The following is a 27,838-nucleotide window of genomic DNA, read 5'->3' on the forward strand; positions in this document are numbered from 1 at the left end:
CATGGAGTATGATCTAAAACATTGATATCAAAAATTTGCACACAATCTTTGCAGAAACACAAATACACAATTATGGTGTTGTACACAATGTTATGTAAACTTCATTTAAGAAGGTTGAATTTGAAGAATTCCTCATTAAACATGCTGCCCAACAAATATTTTGATCTTTCCATTTATTGAACAATCAATATTTAGTAAGATTGATTGCCAATATGATCAATTGGATTGTGTACTTCAATGATTGCCAAAAAAATAACATCGAAACAAAGAAATGTACAGCTACAAAAAATACCATAGACATCACACAATCTCAGCATTCATATTATAAAGTATTCAATTTTGTACATATAGTATTCTTACAAGATCTCATATTTGAATGATTACTTTTAATGAGTTTTATTTATAAATATTTATCAAAATTGAGATTAAACACAAAGTGTATTCAAAAAAAAATTATACCTTCATTAATACAAATACTTAAATCAAATTAATTTTTAAAAAAATACAAATTTTTAAAATAAATATTTTTTAAAATTAAAAAAATTCAACAAATTTGACCAATATCCATTACGCATAACTACAACGTATCTATTGCTTTATTGCTAGGTACGTATCTATTGCACACCCTTGTGCTATTGCTATTTGGTTAAAAAGACATTCAATAACTCATGAGATCTAAATTGAAACAATAGCTAGAGCCTATGTCCCTTGCTAAGTTTGATCAAGTACGCCTACACAATTGACAATAGCTTTAAATTATTTAAAAAACACATCTTCTAGGGCATTTGAAGATCCTTTCCCCGCATCAGTTTTTGCCATGTGCAACATACGAATGTCACACATAAAATCTTGAATGTTTGTGTTTGAAGATCCTCCACATGCAACAGCCTTTCTCGCCATGTCCTTCAACTTCCCTGCCTCTCTCTTCATCTGTTTTCCCTTGTGCAATCCCCTCCTCCACTCGTTCCTTTTCTGGAATTCCATTTATATGCTCACACATTTGGATTCCAACTCCAGATTCCATGACAAGTTTAGAATTGAAGTGTTGATCTACAATCATTGGCCATGTGATCAACGGGACTCCCATAGCTACACTTTCAAGCATAGAATTCCACCTGCAGTGACTCATGAAAGCCTCCATAGATGGGTGGGAGAGAATAAGCAGTTGTGGCACCCAGCCCCATATGACCAACCCTCTATTCTTTGTTCACTCCTCGAACCCCTTGAGAAGATACCTGTGAGCCAGCTCCGATGTCGTGAGTTCGAGCTCTAGGGACACCTTGATGGCCCATGTCACGAGGCTAGATTTTAGCTTATGCCTAGGTTAAGCCTTCTCCCTTAGAATCTCCAACTCTGTGCGGCACTGGCGATCCCTACTCTTGACCCACTGTATGGTGCAACCATTTTTGTTCACCCATACTACGCCTCCCCTTAACTTCATCAAGTGCCCACACACCTGACTACCTAAACATACACTCCTGCGAAATAGAAGCGTATGTCGAACCACCCTTACACTGGTTCTCTTCCTTCAATGCTCCACACACGCATCCTTGAGCGCTTAGCTCTACCCCTGTTCAACCTCCATGTTGAACCCCTACTCAACCCTCATGATATCTTCGCCACGATGTCCCCATAAGACCACCATACTCTGACATTGGCCACAAGCGATCTCAACTCCCCGAGTCTCTTGACCACCTCCTAATCCTCCTTGATCATCAACACCACTCTTGGAATGCATAGAACTACCACAGCTCCCCTTGTTCAACTTTGTCGACTCCCTGAGTCCAACACTGCACCTCTACATCGAGAACCACCCTGACTCCCTCGCTAAACACTGCATCCACACTAGCTGACTTAGACCCCATGAGTACTCCCTAGCTCATATGCATAATTCCCAAGTATACTTAACACCACCTTGGCACCTCTTTGAACCTTCTAGCTCAATACGCATACTCCTAGAGTATACTTGACACCTCCACGGTACCTCTCTGAACTTCCTGGCTCATTCGCACACCTCCACGATATACTCGACACCCCCATGGCACCTCTCTGAACTACCCAAAGTCCTCCAATCCAACTTCTCATGCTATCCTAACATGACCATGTCTCCACGACATTCCACCTCTTGTTGGTCTCCCTAGCTCCCCATTGAACCCTTGAAGCGCAACCCTTGTTCCCCATGGAACTGTTGACTGCCTTAGCCAAACATTGGATCCAAACACTAAGCCCCAACTTCCTCGACCCCAGGTCTATGTCTACATGTCTCATTGGTGAACCTCTTGTTCTCGTACACCTAGTCCACTCAAACCAACCCCTTCATGCATCCACGCAATCTCACACCCAATCCACGAATCCCCTTTGCATTGCACAACCTACTTGAGTTCCACACCCTAGCTCCATGATCCCCCAACCCTGTTGGACGCTGGACTACATTTCCAACTCAGTTACCACTCCGTAGCTTCACCTCTGAACCACTTCACTCATCTGTGTCACCCCTTTCAATCATGCACCACAAACCATTGTTCCTAGCCACCCCTCATGACTCAGCTCCTTGAGCCATGCCCAATGACTACCTCTTTCGATACTTGAAACAAATCTGCCTCATGACTCGGCTCACCATGAACCTAACTCGAAACACTACATCCCATTTGCCATACTAGACCACCTTGGCCATTGAGATCCAATCTCAATGCAAACCCACTCAACCAAGCACCCTGGATGTGCACCCGGTGCCACACCTAACCGATATCGCACCCCCTCGATTATCTGGCTCCACAACACATCCCCCATACAGCTAACCATAAGCCCCAATGCTCCTACTCGGACAAACCACTTTGCCTCCTACCACAGGACTAGATACTCCGCTTCCCCAACTTTCAGACTCCAGACAACCTCTACGGTAGGCTGTCAACATTGGCTCAGCTACTCTGCTTCACTAAGTTAGGGACCCTTGCCATCTCACCAAACCTCACCACGTTACAATATGGCAGAGCAACACTTCATTGCTCCTAACAACTTTGCGTCACCTCTATCTCATCCGGAGACTAGAGGGAAGGACTACTCTTCTTCGTCCCTCTTGAGGGAGGTCGACTCTCCAAGTCACCCATCATGTGCACCAGCACTTACCCTCCATGGATACACCTCAGCTCGGCTCCCCGCCTTGCCTATGCCACAACTATGCTAGAGGGAACATCTCATAGCACAGCCCCAAGATCACACCTCGGCCTGGATCGAACACCATGCCTACACCACAACTATGTTGGAGGGAACATCTCGCAACACAGCCCCAAAACATACACCTCAGATTATGTCTAGGACGAGATCCTACACCATAACCATGCCTGCCCAGTACATGACATAGTCCCATTTGCACCTCCGCTCAGCCCACACGTCACCTACACCACACCTGTGTGCACCCAGCTTTGCAGCACAGGCCCATCCGGCCTCTGAGTATCATCTTGTGAAACAACAGCCCAGATCAAGGGCTGTTCGCTAGCTTCCACACCACCGGCCAAGGCCTTTATCCGGGCCTCGGTTAGGAATATTCGGCTTCCAAACGAAATATAAGCAACTGAACATGAGCTTTGAGAATCCAGCCATTGGAGAAGCTTATCTTCACTGATGTCTGCCATTTTACCTCGGGTGCCCACTTTCACTGCACCTTCAAAGCAAGCGGATGGAAGTACTGGACCTATGGATGTCTGCCATTTCTCAAGCCTTCAACTTGTGGCGGAGGAAGGATTGCGAGGCGAATATCGAGGCCAGAGGAAATGGCGTGGGCAATTTGGGGATTGAGAGAGGATGCATTTGCAGCAGTGGTGACCCAAGTGACAGCAAGGCCATACGAGGCCAGCAACTTACAGAAGTCAAGGAAAGGGATAACGTGACCAAGTGCAGGAAAAGGCACCGCCACAACGTGAGGCTTCTCAGAGCGGCTCAACATCTTTTTTTGCCGTTTGAATTCGACCAGAACCTTAGTAAGAAGGATTTGCCGACATATCAAAAATAAATTAATTGCATTAATATTCCATAGAAATTTCGTGCAATGACACCGAAGTGGTTTGGCACCAAAACTGGGCAGCAATTTGTCGATTACCATATCGAGATCCGAGATTGAAACTTTTAAAGAATATTTAATACCGCAATTCAGATCTATCATCATTAACAACGAGTATTATGATTAATAAATTCTAATATACAGCCATTCTGTCGGCTGGATAGTCATTTCGCCTGCGCCTTACCAATTCAGAGATGAGGGTTGATGCGCCAGATATAGAGGAACGCCTGCAGATCCAAACCAAAGATTTTCGTGGAAGCATGCGCACCGTCGAGCACAACGAAATCTGCCCAACTTTCACACTTTCCAATGGAAATTTTTCGTTCTTCGGTAATCGACGAACCAACGGTCAAGGCGGACAACCCCACATATCAATCAACTTAATAGCTACTTGTACGATGAACCTAAAGACGAGAGCCGCACCACGCAATTCCATGATGGGGTTCTAGAATAATAAATTAGCACTTGTACCCTAGAGGTTCAAGAGTCACGAGTCACGCCGATATTTGATGTCACAATCTCGATTCTAATTTTATATTTAAATTCGTTATTAATTTATAATTTATTAAAACCTAAGTACAAAATTTATTTGCATGAATTTGCATTCTTTATAGGCAATAAACTTAACAAAGACATAAAGGTTAGAAATTATATTTGTTTTTGTATTCTATGAGAAAACAATAGATCTAGGTTTTCCAATAACACAAGTGATATGTCAACACAACATGAACTAATGGGGGAAATGATTAATATCAGATACTATTTGAGATATGTCATCATAAAAAAATCTAGGAGAATAAAAAGATTCATTCTAGTCAAGGTGTGAATTATACTAGTATTTTTATAGAGCAATATCTAGATGAACATCTAGCAGGTTGAGTGCTATTTTTAATTTGGGAAGGACTATATAATGGATAGAACTCAACTCGATACTGAACATTTCAAGAACATTTCTATTTATTTATAGCAAAGACAGAATAATAGAAACACAATAGCATTTATTTAATACAAAAATATATACATCAACACAGGAGCATTTATTTAATCAAAAAATAATAATCAAAGGTAGTTATTTAATACAAAAATATATTTAAAAGCAGTTGATTACGTAATATCTTTGAAAGTTTGAACAAGGAGAAAGTAGTTGCTAAGCAACTAAGATTTGGATCCAAAATATTATGTCTCTATCTTTTTACATGAGAAAGGAGTGCGTAGTGCCTGATTTTTTTACAAGAGCAGAGGCCAAAAAAGATTTTGTAGGTTTTAGATTTATACACCAGTTTAGTTAATCTACGCAAAGATGTTGTTCCATACAAGTTCTAGAAAATTCTAGAATGTACGACGGAGTGCACCAGAATCTCCCATGTTGAAGTGTTCGTCATATCTTATTTCCTATTCAAGGAGGCAATATTTTTCTAGTGCTCGTTATGCCATGTCAAGTCATTGCATAACTATTTCAATTTCCTCTATCTCATCATCCAGTAGGCTCTATGTAGAGGCATTTTCTTGGTTGAGTCCCCTTAATATTTCCTAGCTATCAGTAGTGATATTTATGGTGAGCTATTTGATATGTTTTTCATCTGATCCCATCTAGTTTATGGAAGCAAAACTTGTTGTGGAGGCCTCTTGCTGAAATGAAATTGAGAGGGGGGGAGTTGACTCTGAAATGCTACTCGTGGGTACATTTTTGTTTGCCATGTTGGGTAACCTACATGCACCCATTGTTATAGTTATATTGCATAACCAATACAATATTCATTGAAATTACTACTAACGTGATTGCTTTAGCAAGAATATATTTCTAAAAATATAATGAATTTATGTTATTGAACATACTATTGAGTGTAGATTGGCTTATTTGGCATAAATAATATCTTTTTTACATTTTAGTAGACATGTTTATAAAATGTAAGCAACATCAAATGTCATTGATCCAATTCTAAAAACAAAGTCAGTCATTGAGGCAAAAATTTGTCAATCCACAACAGGTTTATAAATGAAGGGTGAAAGACGTATTCTAGAGGTTGCTAATGTTGTAGAATTGGAATTTTATTTGAAAGAGATGTGAGAAATGAAAATACATAAGAATCCGAAAATAATGAAATAGATAATACAAATTTAAAAAAATGTAAACAGAAAAGAGTAGGTTGAGACTGGCAGATGATTGTAAGCATCCAAGCTATTTGACTAATGAACAACTACAGTTAGGGCTTTTGGTGTTGAAAGGGACTTTTGCAAACTATTGAATAAAAGATGAAGGGTATGCAAATCAACATTGTGATGTTCCAATAAAACATATTTGAAATTTTCTAAAATCTGAAAATGAGAACCTCTAGTGCTCCCATCATTGTCCCTCTTGTTTCATAGACAAAGGGTCAAAGAGGTATTCTAGAGGTTGCTAATGTTGTAGAATTGAACTTTTGCATGAGAGAGAAGTGAGAATATAAATTGCAAACTCACTAACTATTATTTGTAGTTAAAAAAAACTTTAATAATGAGAATTGAAACATATATTGATACTTGAAATCAAAAAAATAAGAACATTAGCAATGATTCTGATTGTGATAAGAGTGATTACTTTTGTTTTATACAGGGGTCCACAAATTACCAAAGCACTTATTATAGAATTGGATGTTCAGAAGAAGTTGTATGAACAACTCAAGGTATGAGCTCCTTTACTGGGACACCTAGCATAGATATATATTATAATTGAGCTTGTAATCCTAAAACATTTTTGCATTGTTACAAAGCCAAAGGAATTTACAATTACAGATGTAAAATTTGCTACATGAAATGCAAGAAAAATCAAGTGGCTTATTGAAGGGCAAGATCCCCTCTACTAATGATTGTGGGAGCCCATCAATTTGACTTTTAATGGATCCATTTCTAATATTTCAAATAATTCGAATCTTTCAGCTTGCCATCCAGAGATGACATCAAAAGCTAGTTCTTTTAATGGTTGCAATGATGTACTGGGAAAGGTTTCATTACTAATTAGTGTAAATTCACTAATTGTGGATCGCTCTTACCACAAAAGTGAGCTCAATATATGAAAATACAAGGCTTCAGAAACCTTTCAAAGTTGTAAACAATAATCTCAATTTGAAAACATTTAAAGAAGAATCAATCTTTGTCATTTGGGAAAAAGAAAAATATTCGAAAGCAGCTAGGACCCTTTTCTAGCATAATTTTGAGTTTTCACCATTTAATCCTCTTTGGTTTTTTAAATTATTCTAGCACAATTTAATGATAGGGAGACACCAAACTTCTAGACAGTATGAAACAAAGTTTGCAAATACCATTTGGCATTGTTTGGTAGTAGAACTTTTTCTTCAGTTCAAAGCTAATCCCATACTTTATCACATTGCTTAATATTTTGAATTGAGTGTAGCATCAGGAAGCTAGCTATGATTTTGATACTTCCTAGGAATTTCAATTGTGACAAAGTGAATATATTGAATTTCAATTGTAACAAAGTGAATATATTGAATATGAAGTTGAAACAAGATGTCTTAGAAGTTTGGTTACTAGGTATATATAATAGACATACTAAATTTATGGACCTGAAAAATGCAATAATATGATTTTCTTTGATGTTTTCAAATCCTACCTTTCCCTCAATTGTTCTTTTCTTCTTTTAGCTTTAAAACTTCATGATTGAGGCAATCAACATATAATTTGGAAAGAAGCAATATACATGCTAGAAACATTATCTATGGCATCTAAGACTGTCTTTAAATCATGGTAAGAAAAGTTTCTACTCAAAATCTATAAATATATCATTTATTTTATTTTTCATTTACTAACATTTATTAGGAAGAACAAGATTATTTTTTAAACAAAAGAATTTATATGCCTACTTTTAGTGTCACCAAGAAAATAGCTTAGCAACAAACAAACACTACGTAAAAATAGAGCATATTACAAGTAAACAACAATATGAGATATTACACAAAACCCACACAAGAAACTAATTATAGTTTACTAGTAAACTTCACCAACAACACTTTAGATTTTTTCAACCAAGACTATTTAAGATGTAACAACTGGGTAAAAATAGAGCATATTACAAATAAACAACAATATGAGATTTTGCATGGAACAAACACAAGAAACTGATTATATTTTATTAGTAAACTTCATTAGCAACACTCTTGATTTTTTCAACCAAGACTACATAAGATGTAACAACCTAGTAAGAATAGGGCATATTACAAGTAAACAACAACAATATGATATTTTACATAGAAGCCACACAAGAAATAGATTATATGTTATTAGTAAACTTCACCAACAATACTTTGGATTTTCCAACCAAGAAAGTCTCGCTTGACTTTAAAAGTCTTATTGCACATACTATTTAAGATGTAACAACCGGGTAAAAATAGAGCATATTACAAGTACAAAGACTATGTAAGATGTAACAACCGAGTAAAAGTAGAGCATATTACAAGTAAACAACAACAATATGAGATTCTACATAGAATCCACACAAGAAACTGAGAAACTAATAATATTTTATTAGTAAACTTCACCAACAACACTCTCGATTTCTCCAACCAAGATTATTTAAGATGTAAAAATCGGGTATAAAATGAGCATACTACAGGTACACAATGACAATATGAGATTTTAAATAGAACCCACACAAGAAATTGATTATATGTTATTATTAAACTTCACCAACAACACTCTAGATTTTCCAACCAAGAGCTCGACTTTAAAAGTCTCGTTGCACATACTAATTAAGATGTAACAAGGAAAATTATTTTATACATCATTCAACCTTAATCAATTATTTAACTAATAGGAGGACAAACCATCTTTTAAGTTATTGTAATCAAAATTTGAAAATCATTGGTATTTTAGAGAAAAATATATGACCTATCATCCTGGCTAGGATATGGGAAACAAATGGGATAATATAGAAATAATACCATGTACAACCAACCTATATTTACGTAGAAATTAGAAGATCTCTACTCATCAGTTATTAAGTTGGTTTGTACGAAATTCTTTGTGTAAACACATTTAGAGATTTGTTGGACAACTTAGATATCTCACACTATGGCTTGATTCCTAGGCTAAAAGTGATAAATAGTAAAAATTGACTTATTTTTCCAAACTTAATTTATTCCTTAGTGTGTGATATTTAAGTGTGGCTAAGATTTGTGCATCTTTAAGGAATTCCATAACTCACCCAATTTTAAGATGTCAATGTTATCATAAATGTTTGTCATTGATCTATTTAGTTGCATGTAATTGAATACTTTTTTATCAAGGTTATAAACTTTTAAAAATAAGCCTTCTCGTGTATTTATAAAAACTTATAGACCATGATTCTTGCAAGCAATATTGTATTTTTCATTTAAAACTATCCATCTTTAAAGCATGTTACTTGTAAATTATCTGGTTATCCAGTCTATCAACATTACCTCCATTAAGCTCATTTCATACTTAAAATGCTAAAATAAATTATTTGAGTTTGGTAGGAAGCAATGTTTATTGGAACCCAAAAAATAAATTAATTTTAAAAAAACTACAAAAATCTACTTTTGGGCCATGTATCTTGAGGTTTGACAAATGTCTATTTCCTCTATCAAATATTTCATTATCACACAGGCTAACAAGGTCGTGAAACGTGGCATTATTCCTTCCCTTGACATTAGACTTGAAATGTTTCCTTGCCAATCCATTGCTATGCCATATATCCACATAACCCTCTCTCTCTATCTTTCTTTATATATATAACTTCCTTCCTTATATATCACTTCTCATCTCTATCTTTGTCTTTCTATGTTTTCCTTTCTCATTCATTCCTTATGTCTCTTCTATATGTATTGATCTTTACGATCTTTATCTTCCACTTTATCCCTAACATTAACACTATAATTATTAAATTATTCCTCCAATGCTTAATAATATATAAATAATCATACAAGTATAGTAGTTTACATTTTTCTTAATGTCTCTTTGTTAATTATGTTGATATAACATGCAATACTACCATTTCCTATAGATCAATGATATTTCATTTATTATTAAGAGTGTTCTATTATTTATTTATATCAATACTTTTAGAACTATCATTTGTATCACCCTACATTATTACCTTAACATTAATATTAATCAAGATTTTAAAAAAAACATATAGTAATAAAATGATAACAAAATTTAAAGTGAAACTCTAATTAGAATAACAAGGATAGTTTTATACTAGAAATTCTTAGCATCCTCAATCTTCATCGTCAATTGTTCTTATAGCTAATATAGTTAATATATTTCCTATGAAGAGTAATATTTGATTATTTTCCAAATATTAACAACATTAATGTTGAAAATGTTTTAGAATAATAATATCTCAAATAAAATTTGTAGCTCCTTGTCCTAAAACTCTAAGGCACAAAACATTTTTTAGTACTAAAATATTCTCACAAAGTTCAATACAACTAAAATAATCCTAAAGTGTTATGAAACCTGAAAGGAGAGGCTTACATCCATATTATTTTTAAGCACGTTTTCCTCTCTTTTCTTTTATTCCAACCTTAACCTCTATGTTTATTTTACTTTACATACCTCCATTAATTGCCATTAAAATTGTTTTCTCAATACTAAGAGAAAATACGTAAGACAATTTTCAATGGCTTGTTTGCAATTCCTACCATTTTAACCACCACATATTTTGAATTGATATTATTAGTATTCATTATACATGACTAAGGAAAATGAATTTATATATATATATATATATATATATATATATATATATATATATATATATATATATATATATATATATATATATATATATATATATATATATATATATATATATATATATATATATATATATTCAAACTCAGTTACTTATTTAATTCATAGAAAGAAATATTGACTGAAATTATAGGACTTGTAAATCTATGAAATAGAGGAAATAAATATTATATAAACAAACCAAAACCAACTAGCTGATTAGGTGTTTTATTTTGTTTTAATTATCTTTTTAAAATGACATTTTGAGAGGACAACATGGAGGTTGTTACAAACAAACTTAACCTAGCTGTCAAGGAATGAGGAGAAATGGCAATTTACATCAATCAAGAGAATTTACATATATATATATATAGCTACGCCTCCATTAATAGCCCACTTTTTTGGCCAGTGACTTTCCAAAACAAAAATATGGTGGGAAAAGTGGATGGACATGATGTGTATTGACTTGTTTGCAGGAAAAATGAAGCATTGAAATTGTCTATTCCATCTAATGGGGTAAATAACTTTGATGGTCATCTACAGCTATCAAATAATTAGAATCGTTGATCGTACAAATCAGTTGGGTACATCTCATATAAGGGAACGCCTTTAGCATAAAAAGACCTCCACTACCAGACACCTAAGGGTTATAGCAGTATGATTGACAATAATTAGCTGATAGGATTTGAATGTGGGATTGCCCTTGTCCTTTTTTATCAGAAAAGTTGTCTCACATTGTGAAACTACTTTAAAAGCCACAAAACAACCTTTAGAAAACCATAAAACCATTTTGTGATGGTTGGAATATATTTTTACATTAAGAAAACAATGTTCAACATTATATATTAATAATTTTATTTATTTATCCTTGTACCAATGAAGACAAAAATCTATTTTTTATCTATTTTTTAATTGATTAAAATAATCATTGAAATTTTTCTTTTTTATGAATTAAAAAACAATAATATCCTTGAGTGAATAAAATAGAAAAAATATAAATACAATAATAATATCTTCACATTTTTAAAAATATATATATATTAATATATTCAAAACTTTATATTCAAATTTAAGATTACTTTTTATATTAAAAATTAAATAAATAGTTTCTCAATATTTTTATTTTCATAAAAAATAAATATAATTGATTTAATTAATTATAAAAACTTTATATACTAAAATTAGGATTATTTTTTATGTTAAAAATAAAATATATTTTTAATACTTTGATTTTCATAAAAAAATTATACATTTTAATTAATCAATAAAAACTTAAACATAAAAATTAAGAAAAATATTATTCTCAAATTTTTATAATAATAAATAATATATATTTGTAGGTAAGAGCCTACAACATAACGATAAATTGTGAGCCTCTTATCAAAGAGGTCTTGGGTTCGAATCTACTTGCAGTTAATAAATAATAATAATAATTAATCACAACACATAATAATTAATCTTGACTTTTGCCTCTTAACAATTATAAAACTATATAATTTTATTTTTTTTATGAAAATAAAATTTAAAATTTCTTGGTATCTTTTTTTTATTAGTTTAAGGTCAGAGTATTTTAAAGAACCATAAATTTGAGATGACTCACACACTAAAAGGTATTTGACATATTCATATGAATGAGGTTCAAATTAGATTTTTAATTATTAGTATTTTGGTAGTTGTCTATTTTGTATAGTGTTAAGTGTTAATTATTCATTTAATGTCTAGACTACTATCTTTCTTGGCTTTTCTATAGCAAGGGTTAGCATTGATTGTCTCAAAGTGGAGGAGGTAAAAACACAAATAGGTATGTATTTGTCATTCAATCTTTAGAGAAAATGTTTATTTTGTCATTTTTTTATTTCAATGATGTCTTGTTTGTGTTAGGGAATATTTACGTGTTTTTTATCCAATGCTCTCCAATTTCTCTTTGTTTAGCTCTTATTTTGTGTATTCATTTTGATATTGTACTATTTTCAATTAAGTCTTTTAATATTTTTGTTGTTGTGAAAAAAAAATTTGACATTCCTTTATTGGTACACTTAGACTAGGTAATCCCTATTTTTAGGGTATAATGTATGGTTTTTACTTTATTGACTACCTTTTACCTTCAGGTTATGGAAAACAATAACTACCTTAGCCAATTATAGACATTTCAAAGGATGACCCTGACAAGGATATCCCAACACTGACTGTATTGTTAACATCTAGGAATTAGAGGGGAAGTGACCATAAATAATATTATGATTTTTGTCAAATAAAATTATAGAAATGTTTACAGAGATATGTGACAATATCATTCAAATAAGTGAGAATGCAAATGATGTACAACACATTGAAATTACCACTATCAACATGACTAAAATCAACAATCATTGAAGTCAATATTGTTGATTTCATTGATGAAAGCTACTACCTCCTAAATGAGATTCATACTCTATGCAAAGCTTCTATGACTCAGTATCTCAATGTATTCAACTATCTTTAAAGTTTTTTAGGTTAGAATATAAGTTTTACTTTGGGCCATATCGTATCAAACAATGATCTTCTTTGCAATAGGGTTCCAAGGTCCCTTCAAAACTTTTCATCTACTTTTTTCAAATAATATTATTTATGTTATTACTACAATGTGATTGATGATATATACTATTTCATATATGAAATGTCAATTTAGGATTTGTATGTTTTATGCACCAAATTATGATTTATCTTTTCTCTAATCTGTCATTATACAAAATAGGCTTACAATACATGATAGAGTTGATTCATTATTATTGAAAATAATTGTGAATGTTATTTTAAGTACTCAATCAATGTACTAAATATGCTTCGAATACAATATACTATGTTTATATTTTACACTCTTTTCACACATCACAAATGAATACTATCAATACGACTTTCAAACATATAAGATAATTAGAGAGAGAATAGTAATAACTATTCATAAATAAAGTTTCTTTATTTTCCATATGTTGAACATGGATGTAGAAGATGCTGAGACACAACCCTTTAAAGCACAAATAATACAAGTACAATCTTGTAAGAGAAGTCACTTGTATTATGCTCAACATTAAGAGTAAATAAGTGCACATCACACCATAAAATGAACATAATTCTCAAAAGAAACATCCACTCCTGCAATACCTATCCATGATTAAACACCAATAAATATCTTAAATCGATAAACTAGTAGTCCTAGAAAGAACAATTGCACAAACACAAATAGTTAAAAATGACAACACAATTCACAACATGATAATCAACAAGTCAAAGAACTTTTTAAAGACAACATTTTTTTTAGAAAAAGAATTGATGCACTATCAATGTTAGAAACATGTGACATGTGCAATGAATGCTACTCTAGTATGCATACTTGTTTAGAACATAATACTACTACTTGTAGAAGATGCATTTCTAAAAAGGATTACATTGATTATCCACAACTAGTGATATGAACTCATTTGAACAACCATTAGTGTAATAAACCCTCACTCAAGTAGAAGAGATTCTCACTGCTCATGTCAATCTGATATCACAAGTTACCCATACTTATAGAGGTCAATACTACAAGTTACTCATAATTAAGGAGGTGAATACGAATATATTAGTGGCCACACAATTAGTTTTCCCTAAGATATCAAGACAATAGCGAAAACTCTTCCATAAAGATTTGAAGATCTTGATGTAGTAATAGTTTGAAGGATAAATACAAATAGAAAATATTATGATTATTACATTTGTAGAAGTCATGGTAAAAATGTATTAGCATGCAAAATAAGAAATGATCCCTACTACAAGGATGTCAAACTCAGTGTTGATGCTTTAGATTACCATTTCCTAACTCCAATACAAACATTGCAAAAATCCTTTATATAGTTTAAAGTGATACTAAGGAAACTATGAAAAAAATTGTGACATAGATAATAGGTAAAGTGAAGAGGATTCTTAAATAGAGTACTCAATGTCATTTATTGAAAAACTACCAAATAAATATGAACTACAAATTATTTTAAAAAATCACAAATTGAAAATAAAACTGACTTCATTATTGATTGGCCACAATTAAGCTCCACCCCCATTAATGAATACTCTACTAAGGACCTATTTGATATGGCATTTCTCACTCTGATTCTAGATGGAAAAGGACTATCGTTGCAAGCTACACTAATACAAAAACAACAATATATGACTAAATAAATTACTAAAAATTGTAGATATATGACTAATTTTGATCATGTGACCATTAGCAGTTTATTGCCAGACATTTATCTCGCAACCAAATTTATGACTAAATTATTTTAATTATTGATTTGGTTATTTATTTGGTAGTTTATTTGATCATTTATTTGGTAGTGTATTTGGTGGTTTATTTGATCATTTATTGATTGTTTATTTGGTCATTTATTTAATTATTAATTTAGTAATATTAAGGTACAATGGAATCGAACCACCATCCCTCTACTTGTAAAGTAGGTGCTCTTCCATTGAGCTAGTACCCTTTAAGTAATAATGTCAAAAAAAATCAAAGTTATCTTTCCAAAATTAGATCCACCATGATTGTGGCCATTATAACATGATATATTTTTCTTAAGGAACATGAATTCAACATTTGTAACCAATAAATTTGAAATATTCAAATGCTAATTTTTTTACATCAAGTTATTTCCTTAAATCAAATAGTTGTCCTATAGGTGAGGAATCATCCTTTTTGTCGAAAGAGGAAGACACCCTCAAATTGTAAGTAGCACTGGGTACAAAGTCTGCAACAATTAGTCAAATTAATTTTCTTATGTTAATTTTTCCATGAAACTTATCTTAATTTAGGATTTCTAATTGACCTTCTCATCAACACGCTAATGTTATCACATTCTTAAATTGGTGATCATAACTATATCTGTTGTAGAAAAATAAATGTATTTATTTCTTATATAAATTTTTACATTTTCAAATTCAAAAACACTCATCCCAAAATCAATGAATGTTTGCATTCACAAATCATTTTCAGAATTCTATTACAACATATTACATCAATTTCCTTAGTTAGAGATATCATTATTATTTTTTGCCAAATATTTAAATCACTACAACTATCATTCCCAACTATATCTAAAATAGATTATGAATGCTTGTGTATTGAAAAATTTATAGTAGTCTATGTAGAAATGATATCATTCTTCCTTTCAACTAATAAGCCAAACATGAATTTTAGTGAAGCCTCTTGATATCATCCTCCCTTTTAACCCACTTGTAATCCATTTTAGTCTGCTATTTCATTTTATTTTCAACTGAAAAATAGATACCGTGTGATAGAAGGATGAAAGAGAACTTCATGGTGCTTTCAAAAGCCAAAATTAACAAGAAGACACTATAAAATAAATCCCTTTAAGTTGAGATTACTCTTTTAAACTAGCTTAATTAAGTGTTTCAACTTTATTTTAATGTATCCATATCAATCAAATACTTTTGGGAACTAGCCCAATTAAGTGTTGCAACTTTATTTGAATGTATCCTATAATGTCCCCTCTTTTTGGATAACTTGAAGTTGGGACGATCTCTTACTTTCTCAGAATTACTCTTCAAATTCTTGTACATGTACATAGAATATGTGGGGAAACTATTTGATCTATCAATTGTTCTTTATCAAGAATAATAGTTTCCCATATGAGTATCAATAGGTGATGATCCCTATGATTATCGATATGAGTATCGATATGGGATGATCCCTTTTCGGCTATCCTGATTGAAAATTTAATATTTCTTTGCACATGTAATTTGTTGTACCATACCCGTATACCTGGAATAATAGGATTATTTTTCTAGTTCCCTTATATGACAGTTTGAATCTTTATCTCCTTCTAAACTATTTCTTAACTCTTCTCAGTTCTCTCTTATCTCCTATCCCTCCTCCTAAAATATCGGTCCTGCGTAAATCTGTGACTGTGCGATAAATTCCCTTCAGTGCTGCCAGTAAAAAGTATAATTATCAATTTTAAATTTTCTTCTCTTGACCGATAATCCGCCCCAAATATTAGCGTATGGTGATTCAATGGTTGGACCAAATCATATATGGTTGTCTAATGATTCCAATCATGTGTGTAGTATGAGATGATAAATAGAGAACTGCGGTGAAATCTTAATATTTAAATGATACTCCAGTAGTCACTGGATATATATATTATTGTTTCTATCTTCTCCAACTATATGCTCTAGTGTTTGTGAGTCTTCTCTTGATACTCTTCTATGAAACTTTCTGTGAGAGTTATCTTTGATGTCGCCTTGTTACTCCTCTGTATTTTCTCCTGGTAGTGCATGATGAGTGTGCATTCTTAATATCCTCTGGAGATATTTATTTTTATCCATCTGCTAATATTAAATATGAAATGTTTCCTTTCCAACGGTGATAAAATAATTAAAGTTCTAATGATTGTAGACAAGCAATAATTCACGGGCTCCCTGATTTAGTTTTTAATTTTCCCTTGTACACTATTTGGATATCGTTCATAACCCTGGAGGAGCCACTTAAAGAATTAAACTATCCTCCTTGGTCAATCCATATCTGTATATTTCATTGTCATCGACTTCTCCTACCACTGTCTGACTTGACCTTGCCACAATGGATATCTGATGTGATTATAACTTTGTCTACTTTATATAGTTCATGGTGTAATATACATTTTTTGTTCTTTCTAAATATGCTCCCCCAGGCATGGAATTTGATGGCCGTAGTGGTCGTTTTTGCACTTTTGAACCATATATCACAGGTTAAAAAAATTTAAGACCATATGATTTAATAGACTATTTTTCACTAAATCTTCAATATTTGTTATAGGTAAGTTAGCTTTATATTTAATATTATACATAAATGTGATTTTATAATATGTATAATATATATCTATGATAAATATATATTATTTTATATTATAAATGTTTCTATTTTTTCTTTCTTTCTCTTTAGTTATGTTTCTATTTGGTGAATGCATATTTATATTAATTTAGAAACTTGTTGAAATAAAATATAATAAATTTTAAAAACTTATTTTTAAAAATATAAATTTCAAAAATCTATTAAAGTACTTAAAAACTTGTTTTTTTTGAGATTTTAGTATATAGTACTAATTTATTAATATAAGTTATTCAAATTTTACATATATTACTAAATAATATTATTATTTCTAATTTATAGAATATTTAAATTTAAAATGATCTGTTAAATTATTATAAAACAAAAAAAATTGATAATCAATTTTTTTATCAAAACATATAATGAAAGGCATTAAAAAAAAAAAAAAAAAGCTGTCATTAAAAACTATATGATAGGCAAGGGAAACTGTCAAATTCCAGTCCTGTACTCCCCTATCAATGGTTTTGTAAATTCTTCTCAATGATGAAGGAAAAAGAACAATCAGCTTCCATTCCTCTCATAGATAACTGATTGACATCGGTAGAAAAAAATGGAAATTCAATAATCAAATTAGTAACATGGGTGTACAATTGGTGAATAGATAGAATGATCTTATCAACAAAAGAAACGATCTCAATATAATTTTAGATATACATTATCATATTAAAATGATAATTAATGTTACCAAAAATTGGTAACATGGTTAACAATCAGACTTAGTCAAGGCATGAAGGAAGTTTTTAGATCATAAATAACTCATCAAGGAACATGGTTAATAATTAGACTTAGTTAAGTAATGAAGGAAGTTGTTAGATCATAAATAACTCATCAAGGAATTATAGTTTGGAAACAAGCATCATACAAATGCTAGGAAATACCAAGGCATTGAACACTAGTTCATCTATCTGATTAAGAGGCTTGAAAGGTATGTCACTATTGGATCCTTGCTATAACTATGATCATAATTCTAATATGAGTGCTTGCTAGCATCCATAGTATATGGTCCACTCAAGTGTCTAAATCCAAAATGCACAACTTGTAAAATACATCAAAACATTTAAACATCCTTATCCCTGTGTAGCCCAATAACACTTTTCACACTCATGCCTGCAAAGAAAAGGATATTCATAGGGAAATTAAGGTGTGAGCATAAGGTAGAGATGAAGCAATACATCAAGTAACAATAACATATTTTTATGGCACATATGCATTGAGCCAAACATCTCAAACAATGACAGTATGATGTTTGATCTGATAATCAATTAGAGGATAGTTCACAAACATCATATCAAAGAAGACATTAGGAGCAACATATATTCTCAAACTAGTCATAATTCTTAGGCATATACAACTTGTGATAATAGGAACAAATAATTGGTACTACGCACACTAAGAATTACACTCATACTAAGTATACATCAAAAAAATGATCTTTTTATTCTTGAGGAATATATCATATTTTCAATATTATTTTATAATGATTTAATAACCATAGTATCCAGGTTTAGATAAATAAACAAGGGTTGGGTGCAACACTAGTCCCTACCTTTAGTGGGATTGGATAGAGGTGAGTAAGGTGAATGGATAGAAGAGGAGTACTAGAGTATATGATATGGAAAGACTATTGTAGTCTGAGATTTAGTGCATAATTAGCTACATAAAGAAGTGGATCTAAATACATGTAGAAATAGCCACATATCAACTATGGAGCAACACGCTGATGAAAAGAAAAGTGGAAGATTATATATGGGAATTAGCTACCTATTGGTGCATTTGGTTATGCTTCTGGGTTAGCTATTTCACTAACTGGATCTACTGAATATGACCTTGCATCTGCTTCTATTGGATTGGTTCTTGAACTCATGGATCCCCCTAAAAGTCTAAGGGCAACATCTAGAGGGGATTACATGAGCCTCTAGATAGGCACAAACACTAGTAAAATTATATTTCTAGGTCCAAGGCTCGTGTATCTCCAAATAGATAAACTAATTGGCCTCTACGTGTTGAGCTGATTTTGACCAGTATAAATATTGTTGAACATTAATGCCCAACATGTTTCAGTTGGGAAATCATATTAAAAAAAAGTATTTTTATAAGGCTTCTTGTGTTGAGCTAATTTAATTGAGAAATGAAAAATGAAAAATTATTTATGCATTTGAAAGAATTTCATATAGGTTGGAAGAAATTATAAAATAGTGAGGAAACATATTTTGATTGCTGATCTCAAAATAGCAAATCATAGTAAGATGCATAACTATCTTTTGATTTCAATGTCTATATTTTTCAATACATCCAAGACAATGAAAGTTTGATAGTAATGTATTAACAAAAGATCTAAAGATATTTGGAATAAATGCATAAGATAGTTAAGTGGCATGAAAGAGAAATTATTTGGCCCATACTAGTAGGCATGAGAATCATTTAATATTCTTACATAATTGTGTGTCTAAGCATAGCTGAAAGACTAAGATATTAAATGGCCTAGATATTTCACCATCGTAAGAATGCACCCAAACATGTCAAACCTAAAGATCCAAAAGCTATTCAATAAGTGAACAAATTTCACTTACTCGACCTAGAGTTAATATGTCACAAGAGTTGAAATCCCCACTGCATTTAGTAAATATGTCACAAGTCCATTTCTGGAAAGTAAACAACTTCTTCCTTGCCATCATAATCAATAAATTAAAATCCTCTAGTGATGCTGAAATGTGTCTTTGCACTAATCTCCACCGCACTTTACTAATCTCTCCACAACTTCTCTCATGCAAGGCCGCTTGTAAGGCAACCTATTAGTGCAAACCAAACCCAAATGTAAAACGTACATCATTTGTTCAATATAATCTATTAGTGCAAACCAAACCCAAATGTAAAATGCACATCATTTTCTTTCTTACCTCTTTGGATACACCAAAATCTACAATGTTGCTAGATTTCACATCTTTGTGTAATATTGAAGGGTAGAAATCATGATAAGTTTGGAGCCTCTCTAAGTCTTTTTATAAATCTATTTTTTCTTCAGGTTTTGTATGCACATTGGTTGTGGTTGCTCCATTATCATTCATTGATTGGAAAATAATCAAATTTATAGTTGCAATGACTTTGGGAACATCTTCACAAATTTTATTTCTACGTTCATTATAAGACCTAGTTTTGCTGCATCAATTTTTCCAGTGCAGAGCACACAAGTTCATTCATCTAAGATGGAAGAGGGACATGGCCAGTGTTGAATTCGGTGAGCCCTATCAAAGCTAATTGTAACTACTATGAATTGGGACAAAATATTGATTCTTGTTGATGAATTTGGAAATACATATGAATGCAATGTAAGCTACTACCATTTGCTATATCGGGCACCTACAAACAACACTTGGAGAACATGCCAATAAATCCGTGGAGAACATGAGTGAAAATAGTAGTCAATCATAGATTTTTTAGTCACCCTTAAAACCTAGTAATTAAGGTTGCCCTTTTGACATAGATATCACACTGTAGTACCAGGGAAAGCTAAGAATTGCAACAACCTAGTTGTTATTGCCATTTTCTCTCTCATTTCAAACCTTTTTCTATAGTGCAATCAAATTACATATGGTACTAAATTCATTCTTTTAAAATTCATGATATTTTTTTAACTCTATAAAAGTGTTACCAAATTAGTGAAATATAATTTCCAAGAGAGAAAAAGTCTAAAGAAAGCACCTCCATATTTTTCCTAATATAAACAAAAGAAAAAATATTTTAGATGTGTATAGCTAAATTCCAAAACAACTAGACACAAAATAGCAAAGACCATTGTTACTGCTTGGGCTCAGATTAAAAAAGACAACATGAAGCACTCCTCTAGAATAACTTTGAGGGTATTACTAACATGTAAGTAGGAGGCTACAATTAAAATATAGTATTAAGGAGGTTTGCAACCATTGAGCATGTTTCAAAAATAACATGAATCTAGAACTGAATCATGTAGGATCTACTTTAACATTAGGAGAAGAAGATGTAACATCATGTAAATCATAGAATCGTATTCAAACCCATGGAAAGAGCATGGCCTCCCATTTATATTCTAAGGAAGCTCATCAAACAAATGTAGGTAAAGTATTAAATGCTTATACTTTTACAATCATACAATTTAAGATGTACATAGTTTCAAGATGTTGTACATTGTACATATCAGGAGTTGCATAAAGTGGGACTTATGAATTGAGCTCATCTATCATGTACAAATTTCTAGGTGAAAGAAGACCTCAAAAAAACAAGCATACCAAAGATCAGTTGTCTAATGGATTGAAATATTCTTTTTGGACATCAAACAAGCCAAATCACTAAATGATTTGCAACCAAAATTCTCTTAGAATTATATGCAATGAGACATCTAATGCTTGGAAACAAAGAGTGAAAAAATAAATAGAACATTAGGAAATTATGAGTTACCTTCCACCAAAGTTGCAACTAGCAAGAGTCATGCCATTCTTGGTGCGGTAGTTATCAAAAGCATAGGAGGCATGAACTGCAGCAGTGTCTGGATTGTAGCAAGCACTTCCTTGTATAGCAGGCATAATCCAGGGCAATTTTCATGAGGGGATTCATCATCATCAAATATGGTATTATAGTATTTTAAGTTGAGGTCTTACGTACACAACTCTCCTTGTTTTCATGCAGAAATGTCTAGGAAATTCATACTTTTTCCATAGAAAATTCATCCTAAATCCACCAAAATGACTTGAACATTGATGTTACTAGGACTCTAACATGATTTCAATCTATACCCAATTTTGAACTATTTCATTACATATATTGAAAATTAGTAAATATTACAAAGAATGACATGTTGGAAAATAATGCAGAGAAGGGAAGTAGCTTGTAAATCCAAAAGATATCACAAGAGTGAATAATATTACCTAATTTAGCATAAGTAAATGAAACAGATGGATCGTAATCCCTTGAATCATTCTTCATAATAAATAAGACATGAACTTTAGATTGGGTAAAGTGACATCTATTTCTTTATCTTATTTTTCTCTTGTGAGGTGCCAGCATTAGCAGAATAAATTTTGTTTGATGGGGAATCTGTTTGTATAGTTCCACATGATAAATAATTATATTCACATGATGAATCAAGAAAATGGAATACAAAGAAGAGAAATCTTTCAAAAAATCATGGCACCATCTAAAGATGTGAAGAAACATGTGGCAATTATCAATCTCAAATTTTGACATCCTAATATCTATGAGGACGGCCATCAAATTTGGTTCTTACATTCAAGGAGACATTACAAAATTATAGAACAAGATGGGTGGAAAGGGAAAATAAATTTTAAATCTAAATAGCTCTCCTATGGTTGGCCTATTTTCATAGATTTGTCAGAAATAGCTAGGGTGGATTTATGCATTGTATAATTTTTTTTTCCTATGACTAGATTTGATGAAATGAAAAAATGACCAATGTTAGTGAACAGATTGTCCTTCGAGAAAATTAATGCAAATCTGACCCTGAATGCCCAAATGAAAGGACAAATTAGCACCAACAGTTGGATAGGTTATTATTAGATTAATAACCTTCCTCTGAATTTTATCGAGTACAACTCCTCGTGCAAGATTTACAATGAATTAATTATAGGTACTTTTAACTGAAAAGCACGAAAGGATACCAAGCATCTATCTGTAAACACAGAGTAGACGTGAAACCTAAGAATTGAAAAGAAAGGAAACAGAATACAACAAATTACACAAAGTTAATTTGATGTACACTGTATCACATAATGTAAATGAATACCTAACCTCTGCTCTCTTGAGAGAATTAAAATCAGAGCTCTGAAAGATGTTTGGAATGTCAACGTAATAAAGAAACAATGACAACAAACTGCAATTTCAGGAAAAATTGGAAATGACTCAAAGTCCAAATTTAGTGGAAGGAAAAATACATTATCAACAAAGTATAATATGTTTAACCTTCAGCCTCCCTTCCCTGATTGTAAAAGAACACAAGGACTCCTTTACACATTACAATCAGACCATTATTTAAAGAAAAACAGAAACTTCTTTGAAAAGATTACATCAATCACCAAAACCTTTTCTCTATCTTAGACACACAGTTCAGAAATAGAAAAATCTGCCCATGCTCTACCTTTCCCTGTCTCCCAAGGAAATAAAAAAATGATTTTGCAAGATCTCCTCCCTACCTGAAGCTCAAAGTCTGCAGTCTGGAAGAAGTCAGAATCGAACAGGAAAAAGAATGGGACCTCCTATAGCACAAAGTCTCAGAGAAATCCAATCTTCCCTCCTATCACTGTATTCATAGCCTCTGTTCTGCTGTAACCCAAAGTCTCCCAGCCCAAACTCCAAAAACTGGAACCCTCTCTATATCTTACCTTCTCAATTAAATAGAATTCTACATGAATCCCTCTTTTAGTTCCTGAAACTGCTTCTTGCCAACTGTTTCTTTACACATTCCCAGGAAGTTTTTCATTTTCCCTCATCAGCTTACTTTCATAAACTTTATTAAAGTTTATTCTCATCAATAATAATCCTTTTCAAAGTTATTTCGGTGACCTTTCAGTTTTACAATATTTCCCTATATGAGAGTCTCCAAAGATTATTAACCAAAGTTCCAACATCTTCATGTGGCTGCATCTGCTTTGGACAAGTGTACATAACTAATTGAAAGGTGTCAATTAATGATTTTTCATCTTTGGATTACATTTCCTTGGATATAACTTTCATTTTTTTATCTTTACAAATTCGTGGCCCCTATGACATACTCATGCTAACAGGTGGCACTTGCTGGTAATGATGTTCTATCATGATTTTATAACTGCCATTGACAGTTTTGACAGTGTCCCACTCAATTAGTCGTAACTCATTAACCAAGAATGAGTTTGAAAATTTCTTTTTTTAAATCATGCATAACTTGCTTCTTAGAAACATATCTGAAATTGAGCCAAATCCAACGGTTCGATTGGAAGTTATGCCCCCCGCACTGAGACCCAATCTAGTTGTTTGCATTATGTAATTGTTAATTGCTTATCCGATAGAGTTGTAAACAGAAACCTATAACTTTTGATCCATATCAAATATCATAAAAATATTTGGAGAAGCTTTAGATAACTAGGTTTTCCACCAAATATCTTAAATTCAGCATGATCCAACGGTTGGATTGAGATATATGGAACTCGAAATATGACTATTTTCTTCCATCTGCAATTCATGACTGTTATTTCTGATCCGATAGTGGTGCAGTCAAAACTGTGTAACTTTTGATCCACATGTAATATGATAAAAAAATTTGGTGAAGATTTAGAGGAATAGGTTTTTCAAGAAATATCTAAACTTCAACCAGATCCAATAGTTAATTTGTGATTTATGACCTCTGAAATATGACTTTTTGTTTGTCATCAGAGAATCTGTGTTTACAGGTTGTATTCTTGCATGGTGTTTCGAGCTTATCCAAACCTCATGGTGACAAATGATATGATTTGGTTTTATGAGGAAAGAGCATTTCAAAAATGTGTGTGTCTCCCTCATCATCAGAATCAAATGTAAATCCATCCAATGTTCCTTCAACCATAGTCTCAGCTTCAGCATGTTCAATGTCTTCTATTGAGAGCCAAACATAAATGTCACTTTCAATCCTCTAATATATATTAATCACCAGTTGGTTTCAAGATTATGGTCCAATAATGATTAGGAGGAAAAGCCCTTTTTATTACACATACGATCACCATGCTTTGTTCAACATGTATCATCCAACTCCGAGATTTTATCACAAAGGTCTATCTGAACTTCAAGTTTTCTATCTTGAATTGGAAGTGTTCAAAATTGCATACTAAAGTATTGGACCGTGTTTCAAACTTAGCAATGTAAACCTCTGAATTTTCTTATGTGAACCTACAAACATTGGGTCTTCAAACATCAGAATTGAACTCATATTGGGAACTAGAATCTGCACTACAACTTTTGTCAACCAATGAGCTTGCAAGATGAGCTTTTCTGAACCACTGAGCTGATCTCTATCTTGACCTGTACTTTTGCAGTTTCTCGAAACTATTGAACTGGTAGAACCTAGACCTAAATGATGAGATTCTGAACTTGTTGAACTGAACATGCTGAATGAACAATTTGGACTATTAGACCATTTTGAACTGCTTTGAACTGTCAAACTACTTTGAACTACTTTGAACTTCAGTTTGAAGTGGTTCAAAGAGGTTCAACCTCTGAAATTGAAAGTTTAAAAATTGTGACCATATCGGGTACTAACAACCAACTAGGATAAAATGAAGCATTTCTACAAGCCGCCTTTCAAATCTATAGTCTAATCATGATTGTTAGAATCTACAAACCTATTTTGTCAGACATTTTCTTTTCAATTAAGGGCATGGCATTATATGGAATAAGAAATGATAGACAAGGTGCAAGCTAGAAATTTCATGATAAAATTAATTTGAAACAAGAATATAGCTTTCCTTGTTTGAAACAGTCTGAACAGAATATTAAATACAAGGAGGCAGTGTTTTAATTTTGTCATGGCTTCAAAATGGAAACATCACAATCTCATATTATTAATCCTATATTATTTCTATTCGGATAGATTATGATTTCCAATACTACAAAAAAAGGAGGAATGTGAGAAAGCCATACCTATTGATCTGCAGTTGAAAGATGAAGAAATTTTGTGTACATCAAAAGTAGAGTTGCCTATAGTAATAAAGAAACCCCAATTGATAACACCATTTTCAAGGAATCTTATTGAAGCCACAAAATTTTTAAAAATGTAGGTGGATATATATAATGTTATGGAAGCATTCAAAAGCCACGTATAGTGGACTATGCAAAGAACACATGGAAGGAAGACTATTTTTAGGGTGAATTTCATGGCTAGATAAAATAAAAGACTACTAGAAAAATTGTTCCCAACCAATGAGGATGTTGGAAATTTCAAAGGAAAATTAATGTTAAATAGAAAAGGAGAAACAATGTGCAATTTTATGGGATTGCATGATTTAATCAAGAAGTATAGTGAAAACATAAGTCCTCACCTATGGATAGCAGGGACTAAAAAGAAGCATAGTGAAAACATAAGTCCCCACCTATGGGCAATAGGGACTAATAATCAAAATATTTCATTAAAATTACGAAGGTCTAGACAGAGAAATTCAAAATCATACTAGACCTGATATACCAATATTATACATTCCTTTCAAACATATCCATAATTATCCTCATGTTTGTAAAGGTATTTAATTTGATGAAGTCTCTTGAAAAATGATCAACATGGGATGCACATTCCTTTCAAGTAGATAGATTTGAATTTGCAATTGCACTCATAATACTAGTAGTCATACTATGGGTAGCATGGAAAGAAAATCACGATGAGAGAACTTCATCTCCAATTTAACCCCAACACTTTCTGAGCCCTTGAACAAAGATAAGAAAAATGAACATTGTCATTATAGATTATACAAATATCTTTGTGTGAGGAGAACTCTGCACCATCAATTACATTCTAGGCATCTTTACTTCAGCCATTTCTCTAGGCTCGGGCTATGTAGCACTGAACAACATGGGCTAGGTTACAAGATCACTGAGATTTACACAACAACATGTCATCATATTTATCACTGTAATATTAGTATGCTAGTTTTTAGGCTACTTTGGATTAGGGATTTATCATTATCTACTATCAAACTTTGGAGTAGTCATGCCATTGTTGATTGCAATGGTTGGCTTAGTTTTGTGTTGTGGGTATTTTCTTATAGTAATGGAAGGCACTTTTAATTGGACTATGTACTTTGGGTCCATTTTTATAGGACTCTATTTTGGAGAAAACTAGTGTTTAAATCGTCCAACTATGTCTGAACTCTTTGGGCTGACCCATTTTGGGATACTATACAATGTTATATAAGAGGGAACTCTAATGGTATCTTATGTACTTTCAGTGTGGGGGGCAGGGCATCTTTAAGACTCAAGACTCAGATATATAAGGAGGAGGTTAGTGCAGAGGAAGCAACTATTTTAAGCTCACCTTCATCATTCTAGCCTCTGTGTGTTTGTTGGTAGTAATGTCATCTTCTGTATTGTAGTGGAGAACATGGCATATGTATATAAAGAGATTTGTTCAATATAAAGAAAATTAG

The 27,838-nt window shown here is 32.4% G+C and overlaps 2 pseudogenes; one reads left to right on the plus strand and one right to left on the minus strand.

Annotated features, from left to right (window-relative positions):
• Positions 1 to 756: 756 nt before the first annotated feature.
• On the minus strand, positions 757 to 4,099 carry LOC149579681 (UDP-glycosyltransferase 73C3-like; annotated as a pseudogene).
• A 152-nt stretch (positions 4,100 to 4,251) lies between these two features.
• On the plus strand, positions 4,252 to 27,838 carry LOC149579682 (uncharacterized; annotated as a pseudogene).

Source organism: Cupressus sempervirens, chromosome 1 (genome assembly GCF_028749045.1).
Source record: "Cupressus sempervirens isolate cs-2001-9-10 chromosome 1, ASM2874904v1, whole genome shotgun sequence".
In the NCBI taxonomy this organism is placed as follows: Eukaryota; Viridiplantae; Streptophyta; class Pinopsida; order Cupressales; family Cupressaceae; genus Cupressus; species Cupressus sempervirens.